This window comes from Aythya ferina (assembly GCF_964211825.1).
Source record: "Aythya ferina genome assembly, chromosome: 10".
In the NCBI taxonomy this organism is placed as follows: Eukaryota; Metazoa; Chordata; class Aves; order Anseriformes; family Anatidae; genus Aythya; species Aythya ferina.
Window position 1 is genome coordinate 14191517 of NC_140306.1, and position 26731 is coordinate 14218247.

General features: G+C 44.3%; 1 long non-coding RNA gene across 1 annotated transcript; it reads left to right on the forward strand.

Moving 5' to 3' along the window:
- The first annotated feature begins 1357 nt into the window (after positions 1–1357).
- Positions 1358–14878, forward strand: LOC311442147. Its single transcript, XR_014696477.1, has 4 exons — positions 1358–1499; positions 2488–2980; positions 13216–13307; positions 14781–14878. It is a non-coding gene; the product is annotated as an uncharacterized lncRNA (long non-coding RNA).
- Positions 14879–26731: the final 11853 nt, after the last annotated feature.

The following is a 26731-nucleotide window of genomic DNA, read 5'->3' on the forward strand; positions in this document are numbered from 1 at the left end:
AGAGCCCAGCAGAGTTGTGATCAGCGGGGTCGGGGCCGCAGCCTTGGAAGAGCCATGCTAACAGGATCCCCTGCAACCAAAGCAGCCAAGCACTCCTTCTTCCCACTTTTAATGACCTCTCTGAGGAGGAAGGGAGCAGAAGCCTCTCCTTGGCATCTTCAGCATTTAAATGTACTGGGGAGATGTTTTCCCTTTGCCCTCATTGCCTGCCTTCTGCAGTCAACTTTGGCTCTTAGGGGCTGAATCCAGCTCTTGAAGCTCTTCTGCCTTTTCACTGAGCAGCAGGAGCGTAGGGAGAGAGAGGTCCTCTATGAGGAGAAAGATGAGGCCGTTGATTAGCTGACACTCAAAGAACTTGTCCTTCATTTGTGGGGGGGCAGCTGGAGCTCGTGTTTGATCCTACAAGAAGTCAGCCCCGCTCTCAGACCAAGCTGCTGAGGAAGACGACATTTGCCCAGAGGATCTGTGGCTGCCCCATCCCTGTCAGAGCCCAAGGCCAGGCTGGATGGGGCTGTGGGCAGCCCAGGCTTGGGGGGTGGCATCCCTGCCCAGGGCAGGGGGTTGGATGGTCTTTAATGTCCCTTCCAACCCCAATCCCACAGTTCTGTGATTTCTCTTGCTTTTCCCTGGCAGCTCCCAGGCACTGTGGACAGGGTGGGAGGGAGGACAAAGAGCCTGAAACAAAGGGTGATATCACCTTGTGCTCTGGTAGCAGAGTGCTTTGCTCAGGAGCTGTGCAAGAAGCTGTCCTCAGAATGCTACCCTCAGGATGGAAATGATTGTTCAAATGAGCTAGGTATCCTCCTGGATGTATTGACAGACACAGCTAGTTCAGGTTTGCATGTGAAACCTACCTGCTTTCTCTAATTTCAGGTCTCTCTAGCTCCCAATATGTTTAATATGCAGCTCCATGAAGCAAATTACTTTTGTCATGTTTAGAAATTTTAGTTCATTTCCAGAGAAAACACTTCAAGAATCTGTGAATCAAAATTTCTGTGTATGTGTTCTCTGCAGGCTAAGATATCATCTTAATACTGCAAAGAGAAATACCTCAAAAGAAGTTTGTTTTATGATACATATTCATCCCAGAACTTGGTATTACGGGATGGGACCATAACTCCCCTAAGACTTCCACGTGAATTTTTCAACCCAGATCTTGCCTGAAGATCTCAGCTGAGAGGAGAAACTGGAGAACCAGTGAAATTTAAGTCCCCTCTAATGAATGGAGTACTAGGTGGAAGGAAAGAGTATTTTTCGCTGTAGTGATTTCAATGTATCATCGATCATTAACTGCATTGTTTTTGTTTGGGGTTGTTTCCACCATTAATTTTCTTCTTTGTTCCTTGACTCACATGTTGAAGGACCAACAGTACCTTATCTCCAAGTGAAGGGTGAAACAGTGAAATGATTTAATTCTTGAGCAGCACAGACTGCAAAAGGAGGCAAAGACTTGCAATGACTGTCCATCTCCACCTGCTGAACAGGTGCAGCAGGCCAAGGTGGGTAACTCAGTGACCTTTTCTGCTGTACGTTGTAGGCTGTAGGATGTCTGGAGAGACTGAAATGACCAATTCAGTCCTAGGGGCTGGATCCACCCTGTCTGTGCTGTGCATCAGGGCTGGGGCTGTCCCTCATCTACAGAGCATCACGTCCATCAGTGGCCCCACTTTGCTTAACAGCATCAGAGCTGTCCCCAGGAGGATTTCTGACTGGCAGTAGGGTTGTAGGATGATGTCTCCAGTTATGTGACAGCTTGGGCATGTGCTGGTGGAGCTGAGCCTCGGTGGGAGCCTCTGCAAAACTTCCCCGTTTGAGCTGACTGATAGTGTCAGAACAGCAGGCGACACAGGTGGGAGCTGAAGAAGCCACTGGAGTTAGGGATCAGCTAACTGTCAGTTTGGTTCAGTTAGGGTTGTTCTGCAAAAAGATTTGGTTGTTTTATTGACTATTAGTGTGGTTGGGGAAAAGTGTCATGCCTAGCAGCTCTAAAAGAGGTGTAGGAAAAAGCACAGAAGAGAAACTTTCTTTCTGAGAAAAGATCAAAAATGCATTTTTCTTACAAACCTCCTCTCTTTTTAATCTTGCTTTATTATTTTATGTGACTTCATGGCCTGTTAATACCAGCAAAATGGGCTGTTACATGTCAAGTCACGCCAGCGTTTCCAATTGTTTCATAGGGTATAATCCCAGTAGAATATTTCTTTTTTATTTACTCTAAGTACTGTAGGCAGATGAATGTTACGTTTTATTTTCAGGTCAGAACAACTCCTGTTAAGCATTACCAAGAAATATTCTTATACTTGGATGTGGTGAGTAGAAATACTGTTACTGGCTTGTCATGGGATTGAGTCAAATAGGAAATATAAATAAGTAAATAGAAAACAGTGTTTCAGGTTACCTCAGTATTAATTGGGAGGAAAGATTTTTTTACTTTTGTTATCATTATAATTATTAATGTTTTTAATTTCAGTATCTTCTCCTTTACAGGGAATTTTGGAAAGTAACTTGTGATGTGCACTTTTGACTGAAATCAAATCTTGAAATAGTGATGTGTCAGGAGAAGCAGAAGCCTTACGATCTGAGTGCGACTGTAAAACTTTCTGCTGCAGCTCCTAATCAGGTGAGAACTCAAACTAAAATTGATGGAAATCCTGCCTGTGGAGTTTTAGCCTTGAGAAGTGAGATGTGAACAGCAACAACAAAAAAGATGAATCAATGCCAAAAAAAAAAAAAAACAACACAAGATGATCCAAAGAACTGTTTCTAAAGAATAACTGCACTAAAATATTAATGATGGAGTACAACAGATGGCTCAAAAGGTGTAATACAACACTGCATGCAAGAAGAACTTAGCATAACTTTACGAACAAATAAAAAAAGAATCTGAAGGTTTAAGTTCTTATAAGTTTAAGAGCACGAAGAAGCAGAAACACAAGGGCAATTAAGAATCCAGCCTGGTGGGACAGATCTTGTTCTGAGGGTAAGTTGCTGAGTTTCAGAGAACTGGAAGTACTGTTGCCCCTCTGGTGGTGACCCTGATACAAGTAGGGTCACTACCAGTTAATGCTGCTTTTCACTGACTCTGTTCTATTATCCAGTCCATGCAATATTGAAAATACGATGAGTGAAAGCACTTAACCGAGCAACACCTTCCTAGGAAGACTAGATGTGACCCTTGGCCTTGGTTGTGTAGTCAGTGGTTGCCTAAACCCCGCTGGTCTTGTTCTGTGGCCACTTGTAGCTGTGCAGGAGAAAAATGTGTGCTGCCTACTGTCTGCTGCATTTAACTATTTCTTTTGCATCCCCCTTCCCCGTCATCCAGCTGGCATTGTAAACCTATGTAGCAATCCACACAAAGGTGTACATTACTCCATTGGTGTTAGGACATGCCCTTGGGTGTTTCTGTGCTCAGTCCCTATTTGCCCACAATATCAGGAATTGTCCCAGGTTTTGCAGCTCCAGTCCAACAGCGTTTTTGTCTGCGGCTTGGAGTCTGCACCAGGAAGCATACAGCATTAGCATCTGCTCCGTGTTACTTTGTATGTGCTGTCCTTAGGTGGCAGTCTTAGTTGCAGTCTGTCACGGCAGAAGCTTGATTTTCTAGTGTCTTTTCAGGAAAAAGGGCATGGATCAGGTGGAAATGTTTTGGAAAGTGATGCTCACAGAGCTGTATTCCAGTATAAATTACAATCAGCAATAATTATATGCTTAAGAAATTTCTAAACATCATATCCTGCAACCTGCTCTTCTCTGCTCCAAAAAAAGAAACAACACAAAATCTATTCCCCTGATCAAGGTCTTTGTTTCTTTGAATCTTCTGAAGAAAGTTGTAAGAGTCCCAGGAGTGTTTGAAATTAGCCACCATATAGAGATGAGCTGCATTTCCAAACACTCATTTCAACTTCTGTAGCAAAAAAAAAAAAGTTAAAAAAACCTTCCCCATTCTGGGACAGAAATGCTCTTCTGCAGTAGTTAATTCAATCAATTGTCAACAGACAAATGACCTCATTAATCAACCCAACCTGTGGAGGTTCCAGCGTGGAAATTGCAAGAAGATGTATCAGTGGCAAAAGTTGTTTTACTGTGAGATTCAACATTGCCTCTGGCTGCCTGGAAGGAGTTGATGTGTGGACTTAAACCTTCTGCTTGTTCTCCCCGTGACTCACATGTTTCTCTCTTAAATGTGGGGCTGGCCCCAAAACTCCCACACCATGGGATGATTTGGGATGAAAGAAGTGCACTGAACTCCGTTTCGAAGCAGCTACAGGAAATTGGTCAATGCAGTCTGTATGCTAAGTGGTTATTTGTGTAATTTAAGTGCTAATTAAGAAAATCATAAGTAAAGGTAAGTTCTTAATGCATGAGGAGGATAAAGCAAGAGGCAAAATGTGCATCTGCAGAAGCTATTCCACTCGTGTGTATAAATCAGGAGACTATGTGCTCAAGTAGAGAATTAGGCTGAGTTGCCTGCTGTTACACATTTAAATTAAGCAGGAGCCTAATAGCTTTTTAAAAATCTGGCCCTAAGTGTTTTTTCTCAGGGAAGAGATCATCTAATCAAAATAGTGCTTTAGAAGAAAGAACGCTAATACTGTACATGAGCAAGGAGCTCTAACTACTGACAAGAACTCCACTGCTAGGATAAGATTTGTTACAGCTGGTAAAAGGCTAAAGTGGCTCTTTGCAGCCAAGCTGCTGGTGGAGATGGGAGCAGGGGAAATGAAACGATGCCACAACACTAACAAAATGAATGGCATCTCTGTGCTTGGGGTGGGTGCTGATGGAAGGGCTGGTTTATGTTTACTCGCTTTCTTTGCTTTATATGCTGCTGCTGCTGAGCTGTGCTGGGGTTTTTAAAGCAGTAAGCCCCTGGATGTCAGCTCAGCAGTATTCAGTCACAAGATTTCTTCCTGTTAAGGTTTCATTTCCACGTGAGATACAGGATTCTACAGAATTCTCCTCTACTTTGATCTTTTGAACTGAGCTCCAAAACAGGCGGGAGAAATTTCCTAGAAAGTTTTGACCTAATTCCTTGTCGACGTGAAAAGATGCAGTGGTGTTCAAGTCAGCTGCTGCGAGGCGGTGTCAGGAAAGCAGCCTTCCCCCGACCCGAGGAGCCGAGGCCATGCTCAAAGCGCCACGCTACGGCTCAGGAGGCTCGGCTCGATCAGCTCCCTGCGGCTCCAGCAGTTTGTTTCTCTACCTGCAACAGATGATTTTGCCTCTTTATCAAAACGTCTCTGTCTAAATAGGGCATGTCTGTGCGAGCTCAACACAATAGCATGTGTGCAAAGTATTTTTGGTACAAAGCATCCGTGTCTTTCACCTACCATTGTACTTAGCAAATACCTGGAAACTGGAGTGAAATGCAAGTACTTTTCCTGCAGAGAACAGTTGCTGAGAGGGATTTGAAAAGCGCGTTCAGTCTAATTGCATTGCTGCCTTTCAGAGCTTTACAGAATAGCGAAATTCACTTTGGGTATCAGGAGGCGAGCTGAGGGTTTTAGATCTGCTGTTAGAAGACGACCTGAAGGTGCCTGCGTTGTCTCTGGGAAGGACTTCACCTGACTCTTTTGGGGCTTGGTGTTTACAGTCTGCTGCAGCTGGAAATCCCTGGGCAGATGGAGAGGCAAAGGATAAAGGGAGTCCTGCAGCAAAAGCCCCTTCTTCTTCCCCATTGGTATGTGATCAGGAGGATCAGGAAGCTAAGGGGAGCAGCTTTCTTTCCTGTCCTGCTGCTGTGACTCTTCTGCTGCTGACTGGGAGCACTGGGCCGTGCTGGAAAGCAAAGGGCTGCACTGGGCAGTGGGTCAGAGACAGGCCTGGGAGGCAGAACGTGTTGTGCACAAGTCGATGGGGCCAGATGGGATCCACCCAAGGGTACTGAGGGAACTGGCAGAGGAGCTGGCCAAGCCGCTGTCCATCATTTATCAACAGTCCTGGCTATCGGGGGAGGTCCCAATCGACTGGCGGCTAGCAAACGTGACGCCCATCTACAAGAAGGGCCGGAGGGCAGACCCAGGAAACTACAGGCCTGTCAGTTTGACCTCAGTGCCAGGAAAGCTCATGGAGCAGATCCTCCTGAGAGTCATCATGCAGCACTTGAAGGGGAAGCAGGCGATCAGGCCCAGTCAGCATGGCTTTATGAAAGGCAGGTCATGCCTGACGAACCTGATCTCCTTCTATGACAGAGTGACGCGCTGGGTGGATGAGGGAAAGGCTGTGGATGTGGTCTACCTTGACTTCAGCAAGGCTTTTGACACCGTCTCCCACAGCATTCTCCTCAAGAAACTGGCTGCTCTTGGCTTGGACTGGCGCACGCTTCGTTGGGTTAGAAACTGGCTGGATAGCCGGGCCCAAAGAGTCGTGGTGAATGGAGCCAAGTCCAGTTGGAGGCCAGTCACTAGTGGCGTCCCCCAGGGCTCGGTGCTGGGGCCGGTCCTCTTTAATATCTTCATCGATGATCTGGACGAGGGCATCGAGTGCACCCTCAGTAAGTTCGCAGATGACACCAAGTTAGGTGCGTGTGTCGATCTGCTTGAGGGTAGGAAAGCTCTGCAGGAGGATCTGGATAGGCTGGACCGATGGGCTGAGGTCAACTGCATGAAGTTTAACAAGGCCAAGTGCCGGGTCCTGCACCTGGGGCGCAATAACCCCAAGCAGAGCTACAGGCTGGGAGAGGAATGGTTGGAAAGCTGCCAGGCAGAGAAGGACCTGGGAGTGATGGTGGACAGTCGGCTGAATATGAGCCAGCAGTGTGCTCAGGTGGCCAAGAAGGCCAACGGCATCCTGGCTTGTATTAGGAACAGCGTGACCAGCAGGGCTAGGGAGGTGATCGTCCCCCTGTACTCAGCTCTGGTGAGGCCGCACCTCGAGTACTGTGTTCAGTTTTGGGCCCCTCGCTACAAGAAGGACATCGAGGTGCTTGAGCGGGTGCAGAGAAGGGCGACGAAGCTGGTGAGGGGCCTGGAGAACAAGTCCTACGAGGAGCGGCTGAGGGAGCTGGGCTTGTTCAGCCTGGAGAAGAGGAGGCTCAGGGGTGACCTTATTGCTCTTTACAGATACCTTAAAGGAGGCTGTAGCGAGGTGGGGGTTGGCCTGTTCTCCCACGTGCCTGGTGACAGGACGAGGGGGAATGGGCTTAAGTTGAGCCAGGGGAGTTTTAGGTTAGATGTTAGGAAGAACTTCTTTACAGAAAGGGTTGTGAGGCATTGGAACAGGCTGCCCAGGGAAGTGGTGGAGTCACCATCCCTGGAAGTCTTCAAAAGACGCTTAGATGTAGAGCTTAGGGATATGGTTTAGTGGAGGGCTGTTAGCGTTAGGTTGGAGGTTGGACTCGATGACCTTGAGGTCTCTTCCAACCTAGAAAATTCTGTGATTCTGTGATTCTGTGATTCTGTGGGAGGATGGACGGAGCCTCCCAGCAGAGAGACAGTTGTGTCCAAACCTGGCAGGAGGTTCTGACTTGGTTCTGGCAGCACACTGTGTATGTTTTTGTTTTGTTTTGTTTTTTACTTCTTGCTTTGTTTTTGTAAAATGCACTAATCCATTGAAGTTAAAAACTTCCCACGTAAATGTCTACATCTGCTTTATTGGAGATGGGATTTCAACTGGCTGAGAGCTCACTGGGGATAGGCAAGAGAGATTTAATCTGTTTGAATTATTACTGGGCAGCTCTTTCAGGAAGAACCTGAATGTGCTATTTGTTCTTATTCTTCAAGGACTTAAACAAACCTCATTTCTTTGGAATCTAAGTACCCAGTGTAGTAGGGGGCAGGCAGGGACCAGTGGGTTTAGGTCCTTCAGAAAGAAGGCACAGAGCTATTTAGGACTCTCAAGTTTCCTCTTCATTAAGAAAATATATCATGTTTACAGCAACAGCTTTACCACTGCTCTCTACTCGTCCTTTCCTGAGTCTACAGAATGCTACAAAGAGATGTGTTTGTTTGGGATGGACAATGAGGAAACAGAGTAAGGAACTAAAGACCTTTTCTAACAGTTCAAATTGTAATGAGAACTTTGTTAGGGGTAAGATGTGCAAAGCCCCGCTTACTGGAAGAAGATGACCAGCAGATCTTTATAGAGCTGAGAAACGTTTGGCTTTTATATTTGAGTCCAAAGAAGTTTCTGATCATTTCTGTTTGCAACATCTGCTCCAGCTTGTTGCTGTAGGAACTGCTGAAAGGTCAGCACAGCACCGGGCTGCGGGAATGGTGGGGCTCGTGAGTCCTCAGACAAGGAGGTGCCTAAATCTGCATCGTTAGGTTGCAACAAGAGGCTGCTTTCCTGACATTACTAATTCTTGAGCATCTTTTGGGGGTGTTCGGTATGTGAACTGTAGTGGCTTTTAATATCCAAAGCAGTATTTAGCATCTAAAGATAGAAGAATTTTATGGCTTGGCTCTGTGCGCTTTCCCCCCACTGCTCTGTGCTGGCACAAACAGTACCACCATGAGCTCCAGTCCTGTCTGCAGCCTTTGCCTCACTGAATGTCACAGGGAAAACTTTTATTCCAGCTCCTGGCACAGTGCTGTGTGTGCTGGGAGTCTTGGGACAGGTAAGGGGAGCCTGCTGCACCCCGCTGCAGCAGCACACACCTGCATGGGTGCTGCTGCTCCTTGTTCAGTCCTTTGGTGTTAACGGCTTATCCTTTGTATGATGAGTTCGAAGCCTGCTAATCTTGCATCAGTTGTAGTCTTGTCTAGATTCTGATTTTTTACAACCATTACACTAGAAATAAAAGGATTAATCAAATGCCAGAAGATTACTAGAGCTTACCACCAGTCAAAGTTTGACTGGCAAAACGTGTTAATCACTGCTCGCTTAACCAGAGCACGGAACTGCGCTCTGCCCTTCTCCCCCTGCTCTTGTCACTGGCATCCCGTGTAACTTGGAGCTCTGGTTTTGGCAGGTGCAGAAGAAATTACATTGCTTTTTGTCTTTTCACAGGTGTGTCTCTGTTGGGGTTCTAGATATTCCTTAGAGATCCTCCCCAAGCTTACATACCAAAAAGGCGAGATCTGAACAGCAAAGTTTGTCTGTAGAAATTTGATTGCAGATAGTTACAGAATTATTTGTAAGGCTTACTGAGTGCTGCAGAGAAGTAGTAAATAAGTCAAAGCAGAAGGATAAGCTGCACTATTTAACAACCCATTTATTGTATTTGACTAATTAGAACATAAAGCCATTTCAGCAGTAAGCTGAAGTTGCTTCGTGTAGCATAAATGCATTTACTTCAGCAGAACATAATAAAAATCCTAGACCTTCAATGCCATTTTGAGGGTGTGAATTAAACAAAAACAAACACAAAACCTCGTTTAGAAGAACCAGTTTCCAAACACTCGAGCTTTTCATCTGCACTCCGTGAATTAGTCTTGCTGAAATAGCTGCTGTGGACAGGATTGCTGCAACACTTCCCTAGTATTAAGCAGGTCTTGGAGGAAATCCTGTTACATCCTTTTGACAGCATCACCAGAGAAGAAAATAAATAGACTTTGTTGTTTGTTTGTTTAGTTTTGTTTTCCTTTCACAACCTAAATGTGTCCCTTCAGCACCAAGAGCAGTCCCTGCGCTTTTTCTTTTCCTGTTTCTTGAATACCCCCTACTCAAATGCACAATTTGCAGGGTATAAATGGATATATATATCTATATTTATGATATTGTTTCCATCAAAGTAGCTATTGACACCCTTTATACCGGTTTCTGTCATCTTTGTCTGATTTGAAATTTACAGAATGGCTGTCCTTCCTGCAGCACTCTCATTGATTTGTTTTAGAAAGAGAAATGTTTCCTTCACACAGCTGGTGCACAGCTCAGGTAGGTTCACAGCCTTAATTTTATTTTTAACTTTTTGAGTGAATTTATAGTGGGAGTTGTTCCCTTCCTTGTGTGGTCCCTTAAAACTATTAATATTTAATTTCTGGGGACCAGAGCAGAGCATATGACCACCTGGCTGCACCTCGTGCATGGATTTGTACTGCATTATATGGATCTGTGAAAATCCTCCTTTTGTGATGGCACTGTCCTAACACTTCTGGTCCTGGACCAGGACTATATTCTAGACACAACGGTACTGCCAAAAACTCTCAGAAAATGCTTTGAATAGAAAATGCATTCTCTTAAATAGAAATGCATTTTTTCATGCTGCTTGTGTCTGCTGCAAGGTTGGCATGGCTGTAAACGTATAAATCACGGCCTCATATATGTTAAAGGAAGACTGTGAAGAAAGCCTAAGCTCGTCTAGACTTTCTCCTCATGGTAAAGAGTCTGTAGGATGAGAAAAGTACTCGTCAGCTTTCAGGAAACAATAAAATAATGCAAATAAAATATAGGAGCCAACTGATTTAATGTGTCACCATTTGCAATCTATACATATCACCGTTGCAAACCCCAAAGATCTTGGTTTATTTGTGACTAGGAAATGGAGACCAAAAGCAGCCTCATATATAAATACAATGGATTTCACAGTATCACAATTTATTGTCTCTCCTTCAGCCATGCAGGCTATGCCACTGAAACAATACTGCAGCCATAATAGGAAAACTGTCCTTCCCGGGATTTATGAATTTATAAAGGATATAGTCAGTTCTGTTGTGTGATTCAGCACTAAATTACTACTTACAGATGTCAGAGCGTGCACCAGGTGGGAAAGCTCTCAAGGAAGGACGCGGTGCGTTTTCCAACGCAGCCATTCGGCACCAAATGGTAATAAAGGAGGCAAGGGCTGAGCACCCAACCTGCCCCAGACCCAGCCAAAGCGCTTAGTGAAGTATGCCGGTAGCCAGCACTAGGAAGACAGAGCTTCGGAGCAAGTATTTGGATTTTTTTTTTTTAATTAGGAAATATATTTTGTAAGGCTTGGATGTAACTCTGATTGCTTCATCCTGTCCTCACCTCTTGGCTTACTTTCTGCCCAGGAGTAGGTTAGGACAGGTCCCAGTTAGGTGCACATCCTGGCTTCTATTTTCCTGCAAATTCAAGTTCCCACTCCTTTGTATCTGCATTATGTAACATGCGGCATCTGACAATGTGCTGCAGCATCTATAAAAGGGTTTTTCCCATTTCCTAATTGAAGATTAGGTACATCCAATTTGAAAGGTGGGGAGAAGAAGCAGAGGTTTCTGTCCCCTGTCTGATTGTCGCAGGGAGGGTTCCTCTTTCATCCTCGCCGAGGATGTGCGTGTTGTGAGACACGTTTCCGAACAGCAGGCACGGTGCTGTGTATCGAGGCTCAGACTTCAAATGGGGCATAATCAGGCATTTCAGGCCCCTGCGAACACTCCTGAAGAGTTGGCCTGATTTTCAAAAGCACCAAGCAATTGACATCTCCTATTGATTTCACTGGGAACCAGTCAGCCCTCAACGCATCAGAAAAATCAGGCTGGTTACTTAGAAACCTGCAGATGGTTTTTAAATCTACATTCTGGGGCTGTTTTAGTTTCAGTGCTGGAACTAGAGTATGTTTTCCTCTGCTGCATATGCTCCTCATATGCTAAGCAGCGCTCCTGCTTACTCTACAAACAGTGGCCTTTCTGCTGCACTTGGCCTTGGAAATCCTGTATGTAACACATTTGTGCTCTCTAGATCTGCTTTGGGGAAGAGGAGTTTGGTGGTGGTAGTCAAAAAGCCATTCTCTGTCTCCTGTGTTTCTCGGAAATTCACCAATTACTTTTGCTGAGCTGGAAGTACTTTTTTTGGTCTGTGCTGATGGATTCCCTCTGCCATTGGCATGATTTATAGTCACTCATGTCTACAGGTAACAATCCCCTTTCCCCTCAGGGTTGTGCATTGTCCATCATCCACCTGTCAGCCAAATGTCTGCTTTCTCTTTTCATCCCAGCCAAATAACCTGGGTGTTTGTTAGCCACAGCAGCCGTCTGCTCTGCTGCTGTGGGGATGCTGATGGGATGTAGTTAGTGGGTGAGGTACAGGGACCTCGACCGGGGCCTTATCTCAGAGCTTGGTCACCTTGTTGGCATCCCTTGTCTCATCGTGGGGTGCATCAGTGCTGCCCATGGGATGCTGAGGTTGACTGGAAAGATAAAAGGGATACATGAGCCGCCGAGCACGAGATGGGAAAACGCTGTAGCTCACATTGACAAACTAAATACAGACCAATGAAGTGGTGCAACGTGGCACGTGTTATTGTGCGCTGTTGGATGTGTCCTGTGCACGTGGCAAACTGCTGTTATTCTGCTTTAGTTGGAAGTGGTGAGATCTGTGTCTGCCATTGCCTCCAGTTCTGGGCAGTGCGGTATGAGAATGATACAGATGAGTCTGCAGTGTGCTGAAAGGCAGCAGGAAGAATGAGAAGTCAGAGAAAAATGACCTGTGAGCAGCGTTTTGTCACAGAAAAAAAAGCCTGAGCTGCGACAGTAGCCGTGTCACAGGTGAAGGGCCCATTTCCCCGGTGTCCCCTGGCTCTCTCCAGAAGAACAAGACAAAAGGATGTACATTTTGCAGCAAGGAAAACATAAAGGTGAGTATTGGCTGCTGGGGGTTGAGAGGCTGCAGCGTGCCGCATAGGCGGTTGCGAAGGTTTGGAGAATCAGTTAGACAACCAGCTTTTGGCACCACACAGCTTTGGGAAGAAGGTCGCTGGAGAAGGAGAGGCAAAAAGGGACCCCCTTCCCCTGGCTGATGGTACTGAAGTTGTCAATGGCTGTCGCAGCCGGGTGCTGATTTCCTTCTGCCCAGCGGCTGGGAACATCCTGCTCTTCTGACTTATATGTGTAAAATAATTTGTGGGCCAGGAACAGCCAAGGTGCTTGTTGTGGCCCTGCATGGAGGGGGCTCATGGCTGCTCTCACGAGGTCCCAATTGCTCCAGGGCAGCTGCTTACAGGACTCTGCAGGGCACTGGGCAAAGGTTTGGTGTAGCCATCAGAAGACTCATTTTGTGAAAGATGTGATTGATACTGTTCAGACACAGGAGGCATGGAAAGAATTAGAAACAGATTCTTCTGAAAGAAGCAAGACAATGGGATATATTACAGCATCAAAATGTTCTTGGCAGGTGGAATGTATATATCAAGTACTGAAAAAACTGTTTGGTAAGTGATACATTTCATATTAAAATACATAAATCATCCACTTGGAGAAGAATTGGACTCTCTGGGCATGTACCTTAGCTACTACATCTGACATACAGCCTGTTAAAACAGATATATTAATTTCAAAACCTGATAATCATTACCTATTTTTTTATTTGTTCCAGGATAAAACTGGGAATGAGATGCATCATTCACAGCATCTGACAGTCGTCTGTCTGTTACTGGCCTGACTGTATTATTTCAGTGTTGCAGTGCAGTGAGTAGTCTCTAGTTTATCAGTGTATCTATTGATTAATATATGCTTCCATTACAGTAAATATATATAGTAATAAATTAGATAATGTAACCATGATAAACTTGCTATATCTAGTGTGTAACCTACTAAATCAAAATTAACAATTACTAATTGAAATTATATCCCCTAGTACAGCATTATATAAATCAAAGGCATTTTCTCTCACGCCCATGCATCATTCAGAAGATTAATCCTCCAGCGACTGTAAATGTTTTTCTACTGCGTTCATTTGGCTAAGCTGGATAATGGTAATAGCCTTGGGGTTAAATACACAATGCAGTGTGTTAGAGCTGATGTACTGGTTATTGCCCCGTACGTCCTAAGCGCTCATCAAACTGCAGTGGAGAGGCACTGGGCCATGGGGATGGCAAGTGCTCCACACCCAAGGCCCATGGGCTGGGATTCCTTGGTTCTCGGGTTTTCATGGAGGTTGTGTCTACCCAGATGTCTTTTACCCTGCGTGCTAGGACACAAAGGACTGAGACACGAAAAAAACACATGCTAATTTGAAAGAAACGTTGGTGACCTGTTTGCTCCCAAACCCACCAGTGCTCTCCTTTACTTCCCACTTGAAAGACTCAAGAGGAACATCATTAAACCCCTTTTATTTTCACTCTTCAACGTCCCAGACATATGGGAACATCAATGGGAGCTGCCCCTGGGAGAGGGCTGAACAGCACAGCCCCAAACAGTGCTGCATCAGCGCAGCGGCCTTGGGTCATGGACAACATCTGGCTCGTGTGAGCGGACCCTGCCAGGGGGGCCGATGGAGAGCATCTTGAGAGAAATGCTTTTTATGAATGACTTTAGAGTGAGTTTCTGTAGGGATCATCACTCGCCCATCAGTAAGGGTCTCTGAGGAGCACTATTTTGCAGCGTGCACAATGGGGAGAAATGCTGATTCCTCGGGAGCCAGGAAAGGGTGAGCAGAAGCCAGTGAGACAGCTCGAGCTACCTTCACTTGCAGCAGCTTCACAAAATGTCCTAACCGTACACAGAAAACCAATCAGAGGTTATGCAAAGCTCTCGTGATTACTTTGCATTTTCAAAGAAGACTGGGCATTGGTCCAAACCCATAATCTGTGCAAGGGCATGTCACAACAAATCGGAGAGGGATAATTAGAATTTTATGAAGAGTGGCTCTCTATAATGCTACCTACTGTTTACTTACCAACAATTTTAAATTTAGCACCTGATTCATTTTATATAACATGAACTAAAAAAACATTTTCTAACAAGCTTATATTTGCTGTTAGTTACGTGTGTGTTTGTTTGTTTTAAATAACCTTGTTTCCCCAGTGGGACCAATGTGCGTGCACGTGTGTCTGTCTGCTCAGAAAATGGTATTGTAATATATGAAAGCACAGGAATATGGCTTTAGCAGATAATAACTCTTGATTTTGTTGTTCCAAGTGTGTTTTTTTTTTTTCCTAGAAGTCAATGAAAGTCCAGTTCACTCGAAACAATAGCGCTTTGAGAACCATTCCCATGCTTTCCAGAAGTGTGTGAGGAGATAGGTGTAAGAGGGAAGTCTAAAAGCAAGGTGAGGTGTGACATTTTCTTCATTGTCTTTTACTGAAGTTCTGTAACTTTGTTAGCTAGAGTGGCAGTTGTGTTTTACCTCAGATAGGACTCGATTTCATTGATATCTAGCATCTGTGTGTTGTGTCCAGCTGTGTGTAGTCATTCAACATCTCTTTTAGAAAAATAGTGCTTTAGCAAGATACTACTTTTTTACATTATTGACCTGTTACAACTACTTTGGCTGTATGGATATTCTTATCCATGGGCTAATATGGGAGTATTAATCTACCCACTGCCCACACAAAGATTTATTTTGAAAGTCAACACACAGAACGTAGCTCAGCATTAAGTATTTTTATCATCTTAATAAACGCCCTGAAATCAGCAAAAGCAATACATACAAGCAAATAGTCATCTGTTACTCTTCTTTGAGACATTGAAAAGATAGAAATGTGAGATTTTTCAATATCTTTATTGTTGAATTACTTTTAACCCAATTCACATAATTCGAGCATCTTCTTTTTCTGCACAAATAGTCATAAACAACCATATGGCTAATTGCTTACCCAAAGTGTAGTCCTTTTTGAACAAGTGCAGCACTGGCTGTATCCCTACTGGCAAGCAGTGTGATGCCATGGGTGTGGAGGTAAGTCCACATCTGTACCATGCACATTCCCGTGGGATGGTTCCCCACGAGCCACGTGAGGTCCCAGGGGCTGGCAGATGAGGTGCATGGCTGAGGGTTTAACCCCAAGGGGTGCAGCCCTCATCTCGTGCTCTGCAGTGCAAACTGAAGCATGGTGAGCGGAGGGCAATGGGGAGGTTTGCTCCCTCCTGACAGCAACCAAAATGCTGACATAGGTGCACACGCTGCATACCACTTTCCTTATGGTCCTATTCTTCACATCTTGAAAGGATATTGAAGAAACATCCCTTTGTATCACTTCTTGCTCCTTGTGATGACTGATGAGGTTTGAAGTGCTTGGGGAGCCACGAGGCAGGGGCAGGTCACCCTATGCTGCACTCTGCAGAGAAGTTGCCTCCCTCCACCTGCCTTGGCACAGTGGGACCGGGGCACTGCTCTCTGCTTCTTTGCAGGGCTGTGTTGGAGTGGGAAGAAGGACTGAAAATTCTTGGGTATGTTATCCCTAAGTGCGACCTGACATTGGACTGACAGGTATAGGAGACAACTCAGACTCACTTCTGTCTTGATTTGGCTTCAGGCATTTAAATCCAAGTCTCCCACCTATGAGGACACCGCTCTGAAAAATCTTGGCCCTGCTCTCAGAAGGACTTTTGCTGTGCTTTCACCAGCGATGGTAGCATCATGCTGTGCCGTGGCATACCCACGGTGATCAGCTGCACGTGCATGCATCCCTGAGCACCAGCACAGCAAGGTAACTAAGCTCAGGCAGTGTAAGGCTTATGGGTCGGGATTGGAAATCCCATTAGACACCAGCAAGGTCCAGTCTGTATGGGTAAAATGGTAAGCTACAAGGTGCTGCAAAACTGGGAAGATTTTGTGGTAGTAATGATTAATATTAATAAGCATAATAGGTATTCATGATGTGAACAGGGTGAATAGCGGAATGGATTCGGGTCTTTTTATTTTCTTTGCAGTTTGTTATTATCTAGAGAAAAAAATAAAAACACAACACTAATTACCAGAAGCTAATAGCTAGTGTGTTACTTACCCTCTTAATTAGTACCCTAATTATTAAGTGCAGTGATAACCACTAGTTAGAATGTATTTGCGTTTTAAGACTTCCTTGTTTATCTGTCTTCCTGCTCTGTCTTTTTAATAACACTGACACCAGCAGAGTAGCTGCAGAGAGAATACCAATAATTTCCCCTTGGGAAATGAGTCATTTTGAGTCTCCTGAATGCTGTTATGATTTTCATTCTGTTGTAAAGTGCTTTTCACCTTTGAACTGTTGTCTTGCGTTAGGTTCTTACATGAAAGCACTAACACTTGAAACTGTGAGGATGAACCTAGAGGAGCAGAAAAGGCCACCTCAGTGGCACAAAATCTTGCTCAAAGTCTTCCATGAGGGAGACAGGAAGGCTTCTGAACAATGTGGAAGCCCATCTCCAAATCCTGCCTGTCTCTTTGGCTGCCCATCTCAAAATCCTGAAGTGGTGAGTGAAATATTCCACATCATGTCTGTCTAAAGTCACAAGGTCATCTTGAGATGTGTTTCTCCTGGTCCCACTAGTAACCTTTTGCTCTCCACCCTATGGCATCCGGGTGCTAGGGGCTGCAGTCCCGTGTCTCCGCTGCATCCCAAGGCATAGAGCCCACTCCGAGAGGGGTGGCTGTGCAGAGTTCACCCATGCTCAAGTGAAATGACCAGCAACTACTTCTGGATTCTTCATAAAATAGCCATTTGAATGGAAAATTACACCTAAATACCTGCCAAAAATCCTGTATTGAGGTGATTGGTATTTATGGGCCCCTGCCAGAAGCTGTTATAATACAACTTTTTTATGGAGTCTTATTAACTCTTCCCAGGGAGCGATACATTCTAAGCAACTGAAGCCAGTGAGTTACAATTTGTCACAGAGGGGAAGAAAGATCGCTTGGCTCCAGAGCACAGCGTACAGACATGCTCAGTGTGGATGTGCTGTAGCAAACCAGAGAAAGGACTTTGCTAGTTGTAAAATCTAATGGCAGGAGGAAGACATCCCTGCTCTCTGCCCTTGATTCTTGGCAGTGTGGATTACAAAAAGCTGCTGCTTAAAGGATGTGGATTAGAAAAGATGTTAACTACATGTACAGTTGCTGTTTCTATAGCCTCATTAGTATGCATGATGTTTCACACTGATTTGACATTGTCTCTGCCCTAAGGAGCTTGAAATTTAAAGGCAAAACCCTGTGACCATGTGAAATCTGAACATTGCAAGCAAGGCTCTCAAGAAAGGATTTGTGAGACTGTGAACAAATACATTTTATTCAACATGTCAAAGCAGGGAGCAGGCAGGGAGGCAGAGGTATAAACAACTGGAGCGGAGGAGAAAAATAATGAGAGAACCCTAATTGTTGTCAGCTTGATTCCAGCCTTGCTCACCCAGACAGACGTTGCTGCATCTTTGTCAGTGGAGGTATTTCTGATTTGCAGCAATCCAAGTGAGAACATCTTCCATGCTTTTATCCTGTGGCATGAGCTGCAGAGGCCCCGTGAGCAGTTTGCAGGGCACTAAGAGCCAGCACGGTTTTCTTTGCATGCACGAGCTGGAATTGCAAAACAGCATTTTGCAGATCAAGATGCTCACCAGTCTCTGGGAATGTGCTTGAAGAAGAAAAAAAAAAAAAAAAAAAAAAAAAAAAAACCACTGTGTTTGCACAATTGCTTTGAGCCTGCCAGGCTGGGCAGCAGCTGTAATGGAGATGTGCAGTGCGGGCCTCAGCACCCTGCAAGCCCACACACAGACAGTGATGCTTGGGCTGCTCACATGCTGTACATTCACATCCCCTGTGCTCAGCCAGAGAAAACAGCAAGCTCAGGGCAAAGCCAGTACGCGCTGCAGGATACATGAAGCTTGGATGATTGCAACATGCCCAATGCCTTCCTGAGAATAGCAGCGATCACAGAAAATGACGCAGGGGGAGAAGCCAAGGAAGCTTTTTTGGTCTGTGATGCAGGGGTCTGGAAAACAAAGAACCCCCCCCCCCCCACACACACACACCTAGCTTGTTAATTGGGCAAAAAATTCTCCAAGGCAGCAAAGTGCCCAGGCTGGGGCTGGCACCCCGCTGAGCTGGCACATGCTGCCCCAGTGCCCACTCGCCACGGGCCAGGCTGTGGCAGCAGCACAGGTTATGGGGTGACTGAAAAGCTTTTCCATTGTCCCCTTCTGATTACATGTAAGCCTCGTTACTGGCAGCAGCAGCAGTTTGTTTCCTTGGACGACACTCAGACTGGAGAGGTGTGTGCTTTGCTTTGTGGAAGACCCAATGTGATCAGTACTTTCTGATCCCCCCACTCTTGGCAGTACTGCAAGAGACAACAGGCTTGAAAAAAAGCTTCCCTTTCTGTGCTGGGTTTATAAACATCTCTTTTCTTTTTTTTTCTTTTTTCTCCAGAACTGTTCTACCCAAGAAGTTGTTGCAGTGAAAGCTGGAAAGGAAACAAAAGACTTTTTGTTGAGGCTTCGGCTCTTCAGCACACGCTATCAGCGCTCCATCTGCTCGCTGGGCCCCAGCTCCCGTGTTCTGGTCACCAAGAGTGAGTGTAAGGCCACCAAGGTCATTTATTTACATGCCAAGTAAACGCCACTCAGCTGTCTTCCCAGAGAGGCTGAGGTTGTCATGGTGTCTCCCACATCTTTTCGGTACATCTTTATATTGTGTACTCTAACAGCCTTTCTCAATCCTGCCTACCGCAATTAAGCTTTGGCTTTTGAGTCTCTCTTTTTGTATCCATGTAAGTGTTTCCATGTAGTTACCTTTTGGAACCATTTATTTATTAGCATCCTTGAATACAAGATTCTCTCCAAGCATGATGTGCATTGATATGAAAGCAGGTAATTGCTTAAAACTGAAGATGCCTGTTGGTGTTGCAGCATTTAAAAAGAAAAGCTAATGGTTGCTAGGATGGGGGTTACTATCAATTCAAATTTTGCATGAATTTTTTGCTTTCTAGCACAAAAATTGTGTGCACGTGTAAGATGTTTGCACACACAGAGATACCTCTGCTGGATCTAGCACCTCAAGTTTCTCTGGGGCCTCTGTGATCTCTGGTTCTGCGAAGATTTTTAGCCACTGTCCTAATAAATGGTATGCATGAATGTTGGGGAAGAGAGTTCCTGCAGGGCTGGTCTGCTCTGAGTGGCCTGAAATTTCATAACTGTTCACAATAATGGCCCACGGGCAGGAGAATCTTCCTCTGCAGGGCGTGCTGGGAAACTCACTTCTGAGGGTGGCACTGCTCCCTGGGAAGGAGCCCGTATCGGTGCGATTTCCATGCACAGAATGGAAATCTTTTGTCCTTCCTGGTGACCGCAGAACTGAGTTCAGAGATGTTCCATACGTTGTGCTGCATTTCTCTCCCTCCAAGTCTCAGAACTGCAAGGAAATGGAATAATAAAATTGTTACAGCAGCAGGAGCCCAGCTGAACGGGTAATTGTCACACCATATAAAGGTATTTGAGAAGGTGGAAGGAAAAATAAACTAAATGTCCTCCTTTTACCGGGGAAACATATTATTATTTATGAATAATTTTAATTGTTGAAGGAAAGAGTAAGACACAATCAGAGAGACCGTAAAACAGGAAATGTATAAAGTGTTATTTACATTACATTGGAGAAGAGGAAATCACTGGCAGGGAGAATGCTTTTTTTTTTTTTTTTTTTTTTAAATACAAAATCAAGTTATTTAGACTTGCATGCTTAGATTAAATTCTATACAAAGAATAATCCATAATTCTTCCTGCAATAGAAATGTGACTTCTGGTGACGCTAATGCCTCTGACTCAGGTTGTGTTTGTGTCTGTGTACCACGCAGCAGTCTGAGGCTGCAGCAAGATTCTGCTGTGGTAGCAGTGGAACAAACCTGCAGCTGAGGGAAAGGCAGTTTTCCAAAAGGTTTCTTGTGTATAACGAGTGACAGACACGACGCAACAATATCAGCCAGTATCGGTAGAAGCGTGGCTGGTGTCGGAGCAGTGGCAGACCAACAATTTCCGATGTTATGACTGATGCAGTAAATACACTACCAACACGTGCTCAGGCTAAGAAACTGCCAGCCTTGGGTTTAAGAGGTATGTGTCTGTGTGTTCATATAAATACACCCTGTTAATAGCTGATGAATAATTTTTGCTACCTCTTGCCACCAAGGATTGTGAATTCTAATTAGTGAATGTGTTTATCCCCAGAAAGCCCCTGGCTCCTGCAGGCTGCCAGCTTCGCACAGTGCTGCTCTGTTGCAGCAGCCCTGCCTTTCCTCTCCCCGCCCCTCACAGTGCCCCACAGGTTGAAGTCACCAGCGTTGTAGCCGAGGACAGCTTTATTCTTTCTGTTCTTAAAGAATGCCTTTTTTGTTTTGTTTTGTTTTAATGAGGCTTGCTAATCACTGATGACTTTCAAAGTTTCATTACTAGATCAGGAGACAAATTATTCCTGAGGATCCTCTTCAGGATGCCAAGCCCGTGTAACCAGAGCAGTCTGGGGGACTTTCTGATCTCTTTCTCTATTGCTCATCCCACAGAGCTAGAATTTTTTTCATGTGTTCCCAGAAGACAAAGGTAGCACAGAAAGGAGAAAAATACAACGATTAGTTGGTTCTTAAGATGCATTTGGGGAGTGGTGCTGCTGGACATGTGTAGATGCTGCACTTGATTTGTAGGGCTGAGGATCAGCTAGGAAAGTTTTTTGCTTTTACTCTTCTGGTCTGCCAGTAATGAAGTGTGAACTGGCATGAAATGTCATAATCTCAGACTTTTGCACTCCAGTATTTTACCATAAAATCGATTGCTTTCTCAGATGTAAGCAACTGGAGAGTGCTGAGCAGATTAGGGCCTGTTAGTGTTGGGCAGCCCTTTAAACAGATAAGCATTCAAAAGGGGTTTGTACAAGTGGAAATGACGCAGCTGATGACTGTCTGTGAAGAATATTTTTTCATCTTCTCCTGTTCACAGGAAAAGCAGCCCAAGCAATGTGGGCTTACAGCACGTCAGATCACAGCCAAGGGAAGAGTGTTGCTTAAATTCAGATTGAACTTTGCTCTTTCCATGCGGAAATGGAGTTCTTACTAAAATGCAAACTTTTGTGGGTGCTTTCTACTTTCCACAAAAAATGACAGTTCCAGAGAAAAGGAAAGTGCTTTTGACTTTTGGGGTTGGGTTTTAAAGAAGTCTCAAATGTTTTGGTAAAAGCTGAAGGATGCTTTGTTGTCCTACACAGCAGAGTGGAATTGCAAAGAGTAAATAAAGATTATGCCTCATAAAGTCCTGCTTCAGAAACTTCGAAACAATTTGTTTCTCCTGAAAAGTTTTTTTTGTTTGTTTCTTTTTTTGTTTCTTTTTTTTTTCCCGCTATCACAATTAGCTACTTGCTCAAGTACTGCTTTCATGCATTCAAGGAGGGACTTCCAGCTGCTGCTCTTGGTGAGTACCATCCCTGGGAAAAGATACTTGGAAAACAACAGTGAAGGAAAAAACACTTTAATTGTCTATCTTAAGAAGAGTTCCACCAACAAAACAGTGAAATAGCCTAACATATGGATTTAAGACAGGCTCATGTCACAACGCTCTTGAGCCATACAGCTGCTGGTTGCTGATGCCCAGAGCCCCTGGGTGCCTGATTGCTGCATCTGCACACAGGGCCTTAAAGGCAGGTCTGGAGCGATGAGCAACTGCTCAGAATCACCCGTGGGAAGCTCCACGGCTTCCCCAAAGTTGACACCAACTATTTGGAAGGAATTTGCTGTACCCGGTTGTAGCCAGACTGATGGTGGAGTCGAAGTTCAGGGCCAAGCTGCAAGCACTGAGCTGGTGCAGCAGGATGGTGCTGTTGTGAGCTGAGCCGGCTCAGCAGTGGGAAGGAAAGAACCTGAAACAGATTGTACCTACAGCAAGGCTGTGAGTGTTGCAGTACACCTCCCTGCTGAAGGCTGTGGAAATCCTATACTTTATTCACACGAGAAACCAGACTTTAAGTGGCTGATGGATAAGGCTGCGTGTAGATTAAATGTCTGCACATGGTAAATCCGCGAGTACAAGCTACTGCCTTGTACCACTACAATACCCTATGCATAATGCATAGCTTATGAATAATTTGCACAAGGATCTATTCCCAAACTTATGATGTTACATGATTTTTTTCACTCTGAAAGTAAACAGAGGGAAAGTGTCATCCTTCAGGAATACAGGGGACAGGCAGGATCGGGAGCTGGAGAGCTGAGGCAGCCCCGCGAGGAAGCCGCTCTCGGGGCTGCATGAGCAGTGTCTGCTGTTAATGCTCTAGCAGTCCAGGAAGAAAATGAAAGGCTGTCAGATGGTTAAAAATCATTCCTTTTATTACAGCATTACTCACTGCCTTCGACTTTGTGAAAAATTGTTTGGAAAGCTGATAGTTTCAATGGGTGTGGATATAAAACCAAAGAAAACACTGCCCTTGGAGGCAAGGATATAGTCCTTAGTTTCAGTTGGAAGCAAATAAATAGCAACTATTTCTCTTCAGCCTTCTGAGTATTTTTTGTGCTTCAAAATCCCTGAATGATTACCTGGGTGAGGAAGCAAGGAAAAAGAAACCTGCTTAAGGTAAAAATACGTTTGATGCCTTTTCTCTGTTAATTTTGGCCCCAGATTCCTGCCAAGCCTGATGTAAACGCCCTGTGGTGTTGGAAGAAACTGAGTAGTTTCTTCTTGTACTCCTCATTTTTGTTTTTCCTTCTGGATTTTCCTGGGAGCATATGCTTGTCCCTGCCCATAGGACCTGGGAGTCAAGGGATTTCTGTTCCTTTTTTAAAGCTCATTATTTCCAGATTTAACTGATTCTGGCGACAAAGAAACAAGTCACTTTGCCATGCATTGTTCACAGGATGTAGCCAGAGCTCCATAGGCTCAAAAAGTAAAATTTACAAAGTTTAATATTAATGAAATCAGGAGTTGTGGGATTTCACACAAGGGGGTTAGGTGGGCTGTCTTGATGCAGAAACAGCAGAAAGGCAGAGGGAACAAACATTTTGTTACCTAAGCCAACAAATTCTAGCCAAGCCATCCCAATCCAAAGACATTTGAAACTCAGTTCCTATTTTTGTATTTAAGTATTATTTCCATCAGCTCCTTTTCGGTAGACTAACATCTGCCCTATTTTGAGGTTTGCCTTTTGCAGAGGTGTAACTGCCATCTACTGACTGCCGCACGGATGCTCTAATCAGCTTCCTGAAATTACACGCTTCAATGGCTCTTAAAGGAAGGAGAAGGCTGCACAGACACCTGCGTGCACACCCTGAGGAGGAGGAGGAAGAGGAGGAGGAGGATGTTATTCAGCGAGGCTCTCCCTCACTGTGCCGGTGGCTTACACGGATTTAACTCGGCAGATCTGCGGCTGGGTAAAACGAGCCTGAAAGCCTGCATTTTCTTTTCCAATGGTTTGTATTTCTTTCTCAGAATACCAGGCTCTCTGCAGCCAGTGCAGCTGTCTGTCATGGCCTGTGGGCTCTCATTGGCATGGCCCTGACCAGCCCAACCTGCAGCTTGACTTCTCGGCTTCCCTTTGGACCTTCTTTGTCACCACACGTTTTCCTGATGCTCAGAATTCTTGGTTGGAGCTTGTTGCCAGCCCCAGGCCTTGCATGTGCTGAGCCTGACCGTGTAAGCTGCAATAATCAGTTGGGATTTTTTGTCTGGTGAGCCTACACAGAGCACTTGTTTTTTCCCAACGTCACTGCTCAAGCAAGCAAGCACTGCTTGCACCACTCCTCCCTGGGTGAGAAGCAGCCTGCACAAACACAGATGAAAATTCCCAACCTGATTCAAGTAATTTTGGTTCCAACTTCCACTTTCTTTTAGCCCATCAATTTCTTTTGGCAATTTCTTTTATCACATCAATCTCCTTAATTCAACCCAGCCCACTTTTCTTCCTCCCTTTGCCACCGTTATTTTCATGTTTGTTATAATATAAGCAACATCAGAATGGGATGCCGTAAACCTCTTTAGAAGAGGTCTCTGTGGTGGTAGGATTTGCAGGAGAAGAAGGTCTGAGTGTTTTGCATGGTTTAAAAAACAGTCTTGATTTACAGCTTTTAGATTTAATCCTGAAAAAAAAAATCCTCTGAAAATCAAAACATAACTTAAGGCTTTCAATTTCAGTCAACCTGAGAAATCATGAATTCAGTCATCACTACTGAAATGTGACAGACTTATTTGCCAACGCATGCAAAAATGTCTCTTGTATGTGAAACCATAAATTAACCAATATTAGTTTTGAAAGACTTGCAGGTCTCATCAGGCCTTCCAGACAGCACAAGAGGAGATTCATACCTATAATGAAAGCTGAAAGGTTTTTTCCAACAGACCCTTGTCTCACCTGCTCTTAAGCATGTTACCTTTCAGCATTATATGAACTGTTACTCAAGATTTCATTTTTAACATTGGATCCACTTTGAATTTTTCAAGTTGTATTTCAAATTAAACTCATTTTTGGTATTCAGAGCACATCATGAAGATCGTTAATAATACTATTTAATATGATCTCCAACATTTTTGCTTTGGAGGCTTTTATGCAAATTCCAAGTCACTACTTAAAAGTAGAAGTATTTACATATATATATATATATATATGAAAATCTGGCTGCAATTTTAATTTTGCAGTCTGCATTTCAGAACAGTGTTGGTAACATCTATAAGAGACTTATTCCTGGTTTTTGGAGGTATGTGGAAGTACTTCTTCCTGATAAATTTCTATCTGTGTATTTAATGAAATTTAAAACATATATATTTTTTGAAGGTTTGAACATCAGTTGTCAGGCTGTATTTTAGAAATAGGGCAATTCTAAACTACATTTACCCTCAGCTAAAATGGATGCTGTATTTTGAGCTTACAATACAGCAAATCTTAATCTTTCTGAGGCTTCTGGAGCATATAGTTAACTTATGGTTATCCCCACCCAGTTAAGGGCAAACTTGCATATGAAGATTGAATTTGTAGACGGGTTCTTTCTCTTTATTTTCCAGTACTAATGATGCTTGTGTGGGGTATACAAATATATAAAATCAAAGGATTGCCTTTTTTTATAAGCTGAGACAGCAGCTCGGTCTGTCCTCTTCCATCTTACAAACCTTCTACCTATCTGGATGTTTTTATCATGGAGAAAATTGGAAGAAACACAAACTTTCCCCACTGAGCTTTAAAGACTTCCAGTGAAATAAACAGTCCTGCTCACCAGAAAGTTAGCCTGAGCAGGCACATTAGAAAGGTTATGAACTAAAAAAAAAAAAAAAAAAAAAAAAGCAAACTCCTAAATTGGATTGCTGGCAGCAACTCCTCATGTTTCACTTAAGCCAGTTTAGTTAAAATGATTTTCTTTTTTGTTTGCCAGGAAAAATGAGATGCTTTGTTTAGGTTCATTACCTCTAATATTTTATAAGTGGGTGGGTAACAAGCTCTGCTCTGTTTTCTATGTATTATACTCCTAGATGAAAGCATCCTTGCCTGGGACGTTGCCATTTTGCTCTTATTTAGATGCAGAGCATCCACTGTTGTGTGCAGACTCTTGCAGAGATTGCATTTGGATGTTCTTGTTGAGATCTTTGCTTGGCTTTGCAGCTTCAGCAGCCGCACTGCTTCTGGAATATGGGGGAAATGTTTTTTTACCCCCCTTGCCTTTATTCTTTGCTTCTCATTGTTAGGCATAACTATGATTTTTCTCTGAATAAGGGCAGACCAAAGCACAGACATTGTGTCTGGGATTTCTGGTCCAGATTCCCTAATGCCTATGGAGACTTAAAAGGTGGCATTAGATGTGACCAACCTGTCCTAATGGGTACAGTGGCCAAAAAGGCCAGCGTTGCTCACTTGCATGGACGGAATTGTCCACACAAGTATGTCTTTAAGTATTTCCACAGCACACAAATATTCTGCATCAGGCTCTGCCCTGTTTGTCTCCTGCCTGAAACTTGCCACCTCCTCAGTGCCAGGGCATGGGCTATGCTTTGGGATGCTCTTCAGTAAGGACTTCTTTCATGCAGCAACATGGTGCTTTGCTCTAGGCAGGTCGAGCTCAGGCATTACTAAAGATCTGTAACTTGTGTCAAATCCTCATTAACTCATGATTTTTCTGAGGAAAATGATCATGTTTAACTCTGCTCCTGCTTTCCTCAGCTGTCTCTGATTTTGTGCGTGCACTTCCACACTGAAG